An 11,896-nucleotide genomic window follows, 5' to 3' on the forward strand; every position below is an offset into this window, starting at 1 on the left:
CTGAACAGGTCAAGTAATTGCTGAAGCTGGATGAGGGATACAGCAGTCTGTGCTTTTGTCTGGATCTAAAGTCCTTGCTCTAAAAGAAGGTATGAGCTCGTCGGTTGAAAGGGCTTTTAATCTTTTCATTCATTCATTCATTGATGAATGCTCTTTATCGTTTTATGGATTTTGGAAAGAAGGCAGCTGGGTGTAGCTGAGAGGACCCCAGCCCATGTGCTGAGAGACTTGGGCTCCGGTCTAGCCTGAGCCTCAGTGTCCCCATCCATGACATGTGGGGGCTCTAAGGGCTGATCTCAAAGGCCCCTTCTTGTGCCAAGAGTCTGTGATTTTGTGATTCCCCAGCCTTGGGAAGAAGTCACCAATTAATATTAATACAACAGCTCACAATGCTAATTTGCCAAGATCTCAGCTAACGGCAGTCAGGATTTTAATCCAAGCCCACCTGACTGCAAACTTCTTCACTTTCTTCTGGCTTGGAAAAACAGAGGAACTAACAAAGAGACTGAGGAAACAATGCTGCCAAACCAGGTGTGCGTGAGCAACACAAATGGGAGCAGTAGCCACAGGCTGAGAGTTCTGGCAGTCGAGAGGGCCTGGCATGGGCCTGCTGCGCCCTCTGGTGGAGCACGCCTGAATCGGCTCCTCTGGATTTGTCGTTTTGATGCCAGAATAGACGAAGGGATACAGGAAGCCGGAAGTGGTTTTCCCCATAGTTTTTGGAAGCCAGTGACACCAGCTATTGTCCTAAAATGTAGACTGCTTGAAGCCATTTGTCACTCCTCCGTGAAGCCCAGCTGCCCTGGGTTCATTTATTGATGAGACTAATTATATTTTGTTTCTGATTTTATAATTCGTAGATACTTAGGCCGGGTATCGAGCAGTGAACCCACCAGAAATGGTACCTTTCCCACTCAGCTCAGGGTGAGGAAAGGCAGACATTAAACCTGTAAAATTCAAAATAAATATACGGGCAGGAAGAAATTATCCTTCCTTCACGCTGCCTTTTCTCCTTAGCTTTCCCTCCAATCTCTGGACGGGAAAAAGATCTTTGTCAAGAGCAAGAGCCAGGTGCAGTGGCTCACGCCTGTGATCCCAGCACTTTGGGAGGCCGAGGCGGGTGGATCACTTGAGGTCAGAAGTTCGAGACCAGCCTGGCCAACATGGCGAAACCCCTACTCTATTAAAAAAATATATACAAAAATTAGCCAGGCGTGGTGGCGCGCACCTGTAGTCCCAGCTGCTCGGGAGTCTGAGGCAGGAGAATTGCTTGAATCAGGGAGTAGGAGGTTGCAGTGAGTAGAGATCACACCACTGCACTCCATCCTGGGCAACAGAGCAAGACTCCATCTCAGAAAAAAAAAAAAAAAAGGCCAAGGAGTGAGACCAAAAGACTTTTAAACATAAAAAATGCTTTAAAATTATGTCTAGCTTAATTTGTCGCAGATACCATGCTCTGGGGATTCTGAAATAATTTCTAATCTGTACTGAAGCAATGCCCAGAGTCAACCTTGAAGGCTGTATTGTAAGCCTCCTCCAGGAGGGCACTGACTCGCTGGCAGGGAGAGACGAGGGTGGGAAATGATAGAGGGCTACGGTGAAGGGGGATTTTACACACATTTATAACCTTCACGACAATCCAATAAACTAGGGACCACCATACCTATTTTACAGATGAGGAAACTGAGGCCCAGAGAGATTAAGATGCTTGCCCAAGTCTCAGAGCTAATAAACTGCAGAGTTGGAATTTAAATCTTGGAGAAACAACTGATAAGGATTAGAGAGTCTGGTTTCCAGTGTCAGCTCTGAAAATGCTTGCTTGTGTAGCTGCTGGGATATCTGTTTTGTTATGTTTTTTTATCGCATTATGAGGGCTCAGTTAAAAGGCATCCATAGTCTCTTCCCCATCAGCCCATATAAGGGACTCTACAGAAAAACGGGAAGGTGGTCACTGAAGGGCTTCAGTGGACAGGAGGAGACAGGAGCCCAGGTTTGAGCTCAATCATTAGTCATTGATGAATGAATGCATGGTTAACCCAGCGGCCTCTCCTTAATCTCACAGCTTCACCAGTAAGCAAATACAGAGTATCAGAGCCCTCAGAGATTCCCTTATCCAGCTGTTTTTAAAGTTTTTGAACAGAAGTCCAATTCATAAAGCCTTTCAAAAAATATTTATTTTGCTATGGGTTTTTTCTTTTGGTGGGGAGGTGGTTATTGGGAGAGAACGGAAGAGGAGATAGAACCCCATCTACTTGAACTGCCCTGCAAGACTGTGGTCCTTTGGTCTGAAAAATAAAATTGAACTGAAAAGATCAACTAACCTCTCTACATTCCAGATAGGAAAATTGAGGCCCAGAGAGGGGAAGCTACCCAGCCAAGGTCACACAGTTGGTTTCAGCTAAGTCCTAACCTCAAGCTGTCATTCCCAGTTCAGTGCTTTATCCACCTTACCCCTATCCCAGCCAGATCCCCAATTAATTATTAATAGCAACTTTTACACCTGGAAGTATTTATAAGCAGTATCAGGCTACTAAAATGCCATCACCTACTTACATAGTGGCTAAAGGATCTGTTGTGTGAGCCAAATTGCTCAAAGTTTCAAGGCATTTTAAGACTTGTGGGTTTTTTCAGCTTTGTTTGTTTGTTTGTTTTTGCTGTCATATGCTTTTTTATGTGGTAAAATATAGATAATATAAAATTTACCATTTTAGCCACTTTTAAGTGTACTATTTAATAGCATTAAGTACATTCACATTGTTGTATAACTGCCACCACTACCCATCTTCAGAACTTTTTCATCATCCCAAACTGAAACTGTACTCATTAAATAATACCTCCCCATTCCTCTACCCCCAGGGGAACCACCTTCCAATTTTCTGTGTCTCTGTATTTGACTATTCTACGTACTTCATATAAGTGGAATCCTATACTATTTGTCTCTTTGTGACGGGCTAAATTCACTTAGCATAATGGTTCATCCTTGTTGTCGCATGTGTCAGAATTTCCTTCCTTTTTCAGGCTGAATAACATCCCATTATTATCAACAATATCCCCAAATGTGGCATGTATCACATTTTGTCATCCATTCATTCCTCAATGGACACTCAGTTGTTTCCACATCTGTGAGTGGAGTTAATAACATTACTTACCTTGTGGTATAATTGCAAAGACTGAATGAGGTAAAGCGGTTTACACAGTGCCTGGTTATGGGCTAAAAAGCTCGGCAAGTCATTCCTGTGGGCAGAGAGGGGGGTGAAATATTTTATAATGTGTTCTTATCCCTTCCAATGCACTCATACTGGTATTGAAACCCTCTCATGCAAGTGTGGTACTTTACAGTTTCCAAACCACATGCATGTCGGTGATCCCACGTGCATTCCTAGCCCTTCTCTGTAAGGTTCACAGGACGGGTGCTGGTATCTCCATTTCACATAGGATAAACTGAGGCAAAGAGAAGGCCCCAGATCAGCCAGATATTAGCAGCTCTCAGTGGCTGTCTCTCTGGCTCTTGGGGAGTCCACTGTGGTAGACTGGGTTGCATTCAGCTATATTCACCTCCCCAAAGGAGAATTATGCACCCCAACTCTATCAATATGAGGCTATAAGACTTGCTCTGGCTAAGAAAATTTGAGCATAAGTGATATGTGCTACTTTGGAGCAGAAGCTTGAAGACTTAGCACGTCACTCACCAGGTCTCTTTTCCCTCCGCCGTGACATCTGACAACGTTCCAGAGAGAGAAACGGAGAGACACAGAGAGGCAGTGTGCTCCGTCAGCCTGAGTCCTAAAGTGAAGATGGTGTGGAACAGGGAAGTAGTTGACACATTATGGACATAGAGAGTGGGCAAGAAGCACACCTTTGTGATAAGGTTTAAATCCACTGAGATTTTGGAGTCATTTCTTACACAGTAAAACCTAGCCTCTCCTAACTAATGTATCTATAAAGGCAATATCCTTTCCTGAGAGTAGGGATTTATTATATCAGCTCTAGATGAATCTTGACTGGTCTATTGTGCATGTATGCGTGTGTGTGTGTGTGTGTTCATGGCACAGAGAATATGAGAAAGTGAAGGCCTAGCCCAAATTGTTCCAGATGCTATGTAGAGAGGCCTGTTTCTCATTCTTCATCTCTTCTCTCCAATTATTTGTATTACTCTAAAGAAAACTTTCTGATTTCTGTTGAATTCCATGATAGCAGATAAAGGTTTTCTTCTTTCCTAACTTACTTGGGGAAACTGCCTTCAGGAGCTGTGTATTGGCTCTTAGAAATAATTCTAGCAGCTTCTGTTTCCTGAGTGTTTATTCCCTACCAGGCACTATGCTAAGAGCTTCTCATGCTCTGCCTCATTTTCCCTTAATAATTCACATAGGTATTAAATGCTGCTGTTTCCTGATTTTTGAGACAAGGAAATGAAGAATTAGAGACCTTAAGGAACTTTCCAAAGCCACACAGCTACTAAGAAGCAAGGCTGGGACTGAAATCCAATTACAGTGTTGGATGATTTCTGACTTGTCAGTTTGGGTCCCTCATGTATTTGTAGGCACTATTATGCTTGCTTCCACTGGTATTTCTTCCTCCCTCCCCACCCCCCGCTGCTAATTCTAAGCCCCACTCTTTGCTCACCATGGATGATAGAGGGGAATCTCCTTTCCTTAGTCCTGGTTTCAGTGAGGAAGGATTTTTTTCTGAGCACATTCTTGGTTCCTCTCCGTGCTTTATCCATTCCTGGAAAGATGAAGGATTGTACATTTGAGAATACCTGGTCATGCCCAACTCAGCACTTCTTCTGATAGGGAGGGAGCTGCTCCTCAGCCCTGCTCCCTTCAGCAGGAGGCCTGCCCTAGTCTTTGCAGCCCACTTCTGGGGTTCACTATTAGTGGCACCCTTCAGCTACCAACCCTAACAGTTTCTTCTCCAACCTGGCAATTTCACTAATAAAGAAAATATTCTGGCCTTCCTCTGCATCTTTTTGTTGATATCTCAACTTGCTCAGAAGTCAGACAAGGCAAAGGAATGCTATTTATTCAGAGTCCTGCATAGAGCCCCAAATGGGCATCCTAAGGGAACTGCACTGGTGGGAAAGATTTCATGGTCCACTGATGGTCCCTGTCCTCACCTTGGTGGCCTCAGGGTTTAACATCAGCCTCCCTGGACCTTCAAGGTGCTCTAACACCTGCCCCCCTTTTAGGCAATGAAGGATGGTATGGCAAAAATAGCTGGTTGTTTCTCAGTATCCATTCTTTTCTTCCCTCATTAGTAATAATCCTCCCCAGAACAAAGACTAAATTTCTCTGCATCCCTTGCAGCTAGGTGTGACCATGTGACCTACCAATGGGATGTCAGCAAAAGCAATAGGTACAACTTCTGGGTCATACACTTAACAGGAAGGCACGTGCTATCTACTTCTTTTTCTCCCCTCTCCTGGTGTTAGCTGGGGTAAGTATTTTGAGCCATGATATAGAAGCATGATTTAGGGGTGGCAGTGCCATAACCAAGGAGGAACTTACATCTTGCTGCCTTCAAGCTGCTATATCACCTCTGTACTACTTACCCAGACTTCCATGTGAGGGAAGAATACATCTCTATCTTGTGAAAGCCACTATCATCCTTTAGTCTCTTGTTTGCAGCATCTGAACCCATGTATTCTAAGCAGGTACTCAAGAAGTGCTTTCCAACTGGGGAAGGGGTTCAGGGCTCTGGCAGGAAACTAAGTGTGTGCGTGATTCACATGGATGAGGGAATCAGTGAATAAAGGTAGGAGAGAAGAGAAGGACCAGGCATTTGTTGAATGCGTGGAATATTCTAGATATTGTACCACATACTTTCAGTTACACTTTCCCAGTTAATCTGAACAACAATTCCATGTGTGTATGGGTGAGGAGAAAATCTATTATCTGATTTTATAGTTAAGGCTCAGAGAAGTTAAGTGATTTGGGCCAGGCACAGTGGCTTATGCCTGTAATCCCAGCACTTTGGGAAGCCAAGGTGGGTGGATCCCTTGAGCTCAAGAGTTCAAGACCAATCTGGACAACATCAAGAAACTCTGTCTCTACAAAAAATACACACACACACACACACACACACACACACACACACATATTAGCCAGATGTGGTGGTATGTACCTGTAGTCTCAGCTACCTGGGGGGCTGAGGTGGGAGGACTGCTTGAGCCCAGGAGGTGGAGGCTGCAGTGAGCTGATATCGTGCCATTGCACTCCAGCCTGTGTGACAAAGTGAGACAGGAAGAAAATAAAAGAGAGAAGTTAAGTGATTTGTCTAAGGTCACAGGAAATGAAACTGAAGTCAGTTTGAGTCTCAAAACCATATACTTTCCTCCATAGCATACCATTTACTCATTAACTCCCTCCACCAAATACAGTACTATATTCTACAATACAAAAAATCCTGCCCCTGTTGGGAGATGACCTTCCATGGGTCTCATGTTTCTGTACATTTTGTGAGCATAGGCACTGACTGCCCTTTGTCCTAGACTGTCTTTTCAAGGATGTTTGTAGGGCAGGCTTGGAGGATAGAGATAGTGTTTCCCTCTACAGCAAAAATAGATATAATTACTTCCCATTATAAAAGATGTAATTTCCCTAAGCTCAGGGTTCTTCTGTAATACAAGCCACTGTGTGTGCTGGTACCCCTTCATATCACTGCCCATGGGTCTTTGGCACAAAGAGAACTGATGCACATATGCTGATGCTCATGCTGCTTGCTGTGCTGTGAATAATACAGACCTCTGTCTTTGACTCAGAAGTCTCATATCTTCTGCCTGTATCCATGAAACTGGCAGGCTGGCTTGTTAGCTTGCAAGTAGAGTAAAATCTCAGTTCTCAACAGCACCTTCATCATCACTTTAATTCAGTTCAGTTACATCACACATGCTTTTAACTCGCATTATTTCAACTAAATGTACAAAGTCAGAAAAAGCAATAAAGAAATAATTTAGATATCAATCTCCCTTCCTTTTTTCTGAATAAGTGCATGCCTTGGAGTGAGCATGCAATGAAAGAGTTAAATGTTTTCTCAGTAGGTCTCAGTTTCCATGTGGATCTCACGGTGTGGTCATTATGCCCCCACTGAGTGTGAATCTAAAGTTGAAAGATGTTTACCAAGCATGGTGGCACATGCCTGTGGTCCCAGGCTGAGGTGGGAGGGTGGCCTGCGCCTGGGAGGTGGAGGTTGCAGTGAGCCAAGATCACTGCACTCCAGCCTGGGTGACAGAGCCAGACTCAGTCTCAAAACAAACAAACAAACAAAGTTCAAAGATGCATTTTTTTTTTCATGTAACATGGCCTCTTAAGTCGAAACCACCAACTTCTGGTCATCAGCCAAAGGAATGCTTCAATGACAATAAATGAGTCTCCGGTAGGGTGCTTTCCTGGGAAAATTTCAAGCATGCTTTTTACCTTATGAATGTCATGCCCTCATAAGCTGTGACACGAGAGGATATTTTTTGGGAGGGGGTGGTATAAGGTGTATGGGGAGATGAAAGGGCACTATTTCAATGGACACACAATTTCTTTTACAATTGAATATAGAATGTACTTATTGTTACATTTATGCATCACCTTTTTTAGTGTGATAAATTGAATCTAATCCTTTTTCATACCCAGAGACGAATGAGTCTCATGCCCTTGATTTTGATTTCTTTGTCAACCTACTAAATTTTGAAGTATATTAATTGCTGTTTCTGTTTTGGTTAATGTCGACAGCCATACCACCATGACCGCACCTGATCTCAACTTTTTTTGGTTAAACTAGCTTTTTTGACCATTTCTTTTTAATTAAATTATGTATCACTGGAAGTTAATCAACTACATTAAAATATATTAGTTTTTTAAATTAGGTAGAACACACATGTGGTAATAAAATTTAGAGTACAAATTGTATTAGTTCTTCTAAATCTTCAATACTGCTTCAGGAATTGGGACACCAGTATTTTAAAGTCTGAGTGTGGCTTGGTGGCAACTCCAAAACCACTACACAAAAAAGATGTAAGCATAGGGGTAGGGGGGAATCTCCAATTCAAGATAAGCCTATGAACCAAAATTCACAAGCATAAGAGGAAAATGAACAAATAAAATTAAGCCTATAATGAGGAGATGAATTAATTTTGTTTAAATAAACACAACAGAGAGATCTGAAAATGACTTTAATTGTTTAGGCTCTGGGAAGAGATGAAGGATAAAATAACATCTACTTTTTACAAAACAATTTATAAAAATACAAGCAGAAATGAAGCCAGAGCAGGTGACAAACAACCTGCACACCTGGAGGATTCCAGGCATCTTCTCAGGAACAGGTGACCCCTCACACATTTGCTATCTCTTCCAGCAGATGGTTAGCTTGTGTCATTATGCCACACTCCTCTCTGATGGACACTTCTTTGCCGTACTCCAATCTGGGACTAGAAAGTCAAGGTGGGAGGAAGGGATAAGGGGAAGCAACTTCAGCCCCTCTTCATCTAATGTTCTCCCCACACCATCCAAAGCCCCTCCAGTGCTGTCTCTCTCCATCTGTGTTCTCCTTTGTGCAGGAAGCAATGGGGCAGAGCAGATCAGTGCTGCCCAAACAGATAGATATCCAGGGAGTTGTCAGTCCCATCTTCCTGCAGGCACACCCAATCCTCACTGGTGATTCTTTTGGAGCCCCTCTCCTTTGGTTCTAGATGAGGACACAGTCTCCATGGGGGGACAGAAAGAAGGCGTCTCTTTCCATGACATTACAATTTCCCTAAAGGCTGACTTCCCTCCCATGTCTCCAATCTTTCTTTCCACAGATTCCTGGTGATGGTGTGTCTGTGGGGATGGGGTTGGAAATGGGGAATAGGTGAGGGAGTAGTGGAGTGGAGGCAGAAGTTGGTGGAAGAGCTGACTTCTTCAACAACTGCTCTTCAAATTCCCTGCTAGAAGGTAGCTGGCCCCAGCCACTGGCAGTTTTTTCAGTGTAGAATGTGAGCTCTTGTGGGCTTTTTATTTTCAAGTTTGGGCTTCAGCAACAGATCCAGGACAATAGGAAGAGATGTATACATGGAATAAACCCCTCTCAATGTCTAGTTACATAAACATACATGTCTTCTTTGCCCTCCTCTTATAGTTTAACAAATGTTGGCATACTATTTAGTTTTCTGCACCTTGCTTTTTTCCCTCCAAGTATTTCCTAGACATTGTTCCACATCAGGACATATACACAGGCCTCATTCTTTTTGATGGCTGCATAGTATTTCACAATATAGATGTACTATAATTTACTATTACAGCTTTCTAGTGATAGACATTTCGTTTGTCTCTAGTTTTTTGTTATTACAAACAGTGCTGCAGTGACTATTCCATGTATACATCTCTTCTTATAGAAACAACTTTTTAAAAAAGTTAAGTAGAAACCCCAATGGATGTTTGGCACCCAATGGACAGTCCCTCTTAATTATGCTGCAACTGGTCACATACACTCTCCTCACTTTGAAAATTCTGGGACTTATTAAAAGAATTGACCATTCCTACTGTTTTTTAATTGCATTCCTTAGCATGTGATAGGCACTCTGCATCCACAAGAGTGTTTCTGTTCAAAGCTGCATCAAAGTGTAATGTCTTTCACATAGGAAAGCAGCAGTTAGGGACCTGCATTTAAGCTGGCTATTGTGAAACAAGAGCAAATAAGGGAGGAAATGGAATAGGGCTTAGTACAGCCCTGAGGTCACATGTTGCCAGATTTAAGTCCCACCCAATTTTCACCTACACGACTTTAGATCTGTATGACACTCAGTTTTTTCATTCATAAAATGGGGTAAATATAGTACTGACTTCATGCGGATGTGGTAAGGATTAAATGAGAAAATATGCATGATTCTTAGGACAGTTCCTGGTACATAGTAAGTGTTGAATAAACATCAGCTATACATAAAGATCTCCCTTCAGGTGACAATTGGCTATAAGGAAACTTACTAGCCAGGTCTAAGTTCATACCTGGGCAATTAATGATCATTGGTTCACAGTTTTCTCCTTTACTTCGCACAGGCAAATTTCTTAGTTTCAAAAATGTTAAAGTGTGACAACAAACTATACTTATTAAAGAATGTGGAAATAGAAGCCTAGACCTCTAGGGTTGCAAAAGGATTTCAATATCACCTTAGATTAGATTATCATGTAATAATCATTTCCATTTCTTATTAAATACCAGATATTTTGCATATACTATCCCATTTAATTTTCACAAAGACCTATTTGAGAGAGATATTACTATTTTCATATTGCAGAAAAGACTGACAATCTGAGAAATCAAGTGACATGCACAACTGCATACCATTAGATTATAGAGCAGGAATTCGAACCCAGGTCTCTCTGAAAATATGAGATGTACAAACTGTCACACACTTTTACAGTGAAATCTCACTTGTTCATGGCAGAACCAGTTCATAAAAGGTCCTGAACGCTAAGAGAAAGATTGATTTAATTTGGGGGTGGGGCACTAAGGCAGGGCCACCTTATCCATTAGGCACAGCACAGTATGCACAGGGCTTAGGGCCTCCAATACTTTTAGGGGCCAAAAAAAATGAATATTTATTTATTTTAGAGACAGGGTCTCCCCATGTTGCCCAGGCTGGAGTGCAGTGGCTGTTCACAGGTATGATCCCATTACTGATCAGCACGGGAGTTTTGACCTGCTCCATCTCTGACCTGGGCCGGTTCATCCCTCCTTAGGCAACCTGGGGGGTCCCTCCCTCCTGAACTTAAGTGCAGACACTCTATCTAGTGACACAGTGCACTACAGCCCAGAACTCCTGGGCTCAAGCGATCCTCTCTCCTCAGCCTCCCCAGTAGCTAGGATTACAGGCGCAGACTACCAGCCCTCCTTGCTTACGTTCCTTTTTTTTTTGAGACAGTCTCGCTGTGTTGCCCAGGCTGGAGCGCAGTGGCGCGATCTCGGCTCACTGCAAGCTCCGCCTCCCGGGTTCACGCCGTTCTCTTGCCTCAGCCTCCCGAGTAGCTGGGACTACAGGCGCCCGCCACCACGCCCGGCTAATTTTTTTGTATTTTTAGTAGAGACGGGGTTTCACCGTGTTAGCCAAGATCGTCTCGATCTCCTGACCTCGTGATCCGCCCGTCGTGGCCTCCCAAAGTGCTGGGATTACAGGCGTGAGCCACCGCGCCCGGCCGGCTTACATTCTTTTAAAGTCAGAAGAAAAAAATGAACTTTTAGGTCAGAGAAAATATTTTGTTATATTGATACGTCATGTTTATATCAATGCAGTTGTAAAATATGTTAAATATTTATACATATATTTAACTTACATGTGTGTGAAATATATGTGTGTGTGTAATGTATAAGCCACAAGGCAAAAGTGCCCAGGGTCCAAGAAAGTCAAAACGTGTCCCTGCACCCGAAAAGCACGAAACCTTCTGGGGCAGTGATTATGGCAGAGCAAGTTGGAAGATGGCAGGTGGTAGACAAATTGTGAAAAATATCACATTTCTCTCACCCTGTCAAAGGCAACCCCAAAGTGAAGTCAAAATAGAGATGAAATGCAGGGTCACTTCCTAGCTGCGTGATCTTGGACAAGAGAGTTGACCAACCTGAGCCTCAGTTTCTCCATGGATACAATGGGGATGCGTGCCTCCGACGTTTGTTGGACAGGACCGGTATATACGAAGCATATAGCGGTATATACAGTAAATGCCCCCATAAATACACGTTGAATGAATGCAGTAAATGCATGCTTAGCATGGTGGCCAGTATACGGTAAGCGTCCAATAAGTGGTAAATGTTGGCTTTAAAAATTGTTCAAAAGTCTCCACGAGCGACAACCCTAGTTCTCCAAGACGCAGGCGCACCCCACCAGGTTCCACGCAGACCTGCGCAGTAGCTCCCCCAAGAGGCGAGGACACGCGAC

The 11,896-nt window shown here is 43.2% G+C and overlaps 1 protein-coding gene across 7 annotated transcripts in view; it reads right to left on the bottom strand.

The window, feature by feature from the left end:
- GSN (gelsolin) overlaps positions 1 to 11,896 on the bottom strand; it is a 131,707-nt gene that overhangs the window by 119,097 nt on the left and 714 nt on the right. For 4 of the 7 annotated variants that reach the window (XM_063788389.1, XM_063788381.1, XM_063788379.1 and 1 more), the window contains exons 2-5: positions 6,124 to 6,221; positions 4,624 to 4,725; positions 3,690 to 3,783; positions 3,150 to 3,234 (exon numbers count right to left, since the gene is read on the bottom strand). The gene's annotated coding sequence lies outside the window, so the exon portion shown is untranslated. Of the gene's footprint in view, positions 1 to 3,149; positions 3,235 to 3,689; positions 3,784 to 4,623; positions 4,726 to 6,123; positions 6,222 to 11,579; positions 11,892 to 11,896 lie in introns of those variants that run through there. The other 3 variants (XM_063788388.1, XM_054659033.2, XM_054659034.2) reach the window with 1 other exon arrangement.

This window comes from Pan troglodytes, chromosome 11, assembly GCF_028858775.2.
Source record: "Pan troglodytes isolate AG18354 chromosome 11, NHGRI_mPanTro3-v2.0_pri, whole genome shotgun sequence".
NCBI lineage: Eukaryota > Metazoa > Chordata > Mammalia > Primates > Hominidae > Pan > Pan troglodytes.